This window comes from Etheostoma cragini, chromosome 17, assembly GCF_013103735.1.
Source record: "Etheostoma cragini isolate CJK2018 chromosome 17, CSU_Ecrag_1.0, whole genome shotgun sequence".
Lineage (NCBI taxonomy): Eukaryota > Metazoa > Chordata > Actinopteri > Perciformes > Percidae > Etheostoma > Etheostoma cragini.
Window position 1 is genome coordinate 189,927 of NC_048423.1, and position 248 is coordinate 190,174.

At 34.7% G+C, this 248-nt stretch overlaps 1 protein-coding gene across 1 annotated transcript in view; it reads right to left on the bottom strand.

The window, feature by feature from the left end:
- LOC117960513 (intersectin-1-like) overlaps positions 1–248 on the bottom strand; it is a 33,897-nt gene that overhangs the window by 23,524 nt on the left and 10,125 nt on the right.

Here is a 248-nt window from a genome sequence, read left to right on the forward strand (position 1 = left end):
AAAAATGTCGGATCAGTGTTTTCCAACGTCCAAGATGACGTCCTCAAATGTCTTGTTTTGTCCACGACAACTTAAAGGGGAACTATGCAGGTTTTTTTTAGCTTAATGTAATCAATCAATCAATCAATCAATCAATCAATCAATCAAAATGTATTTATACAGGACTTTACAACAACCAGCAGGTATCCAAAGGGCCAAATGAGTAAAATCACAACAAACAACAGAAAGAGTGAACATAGAAAACAGTA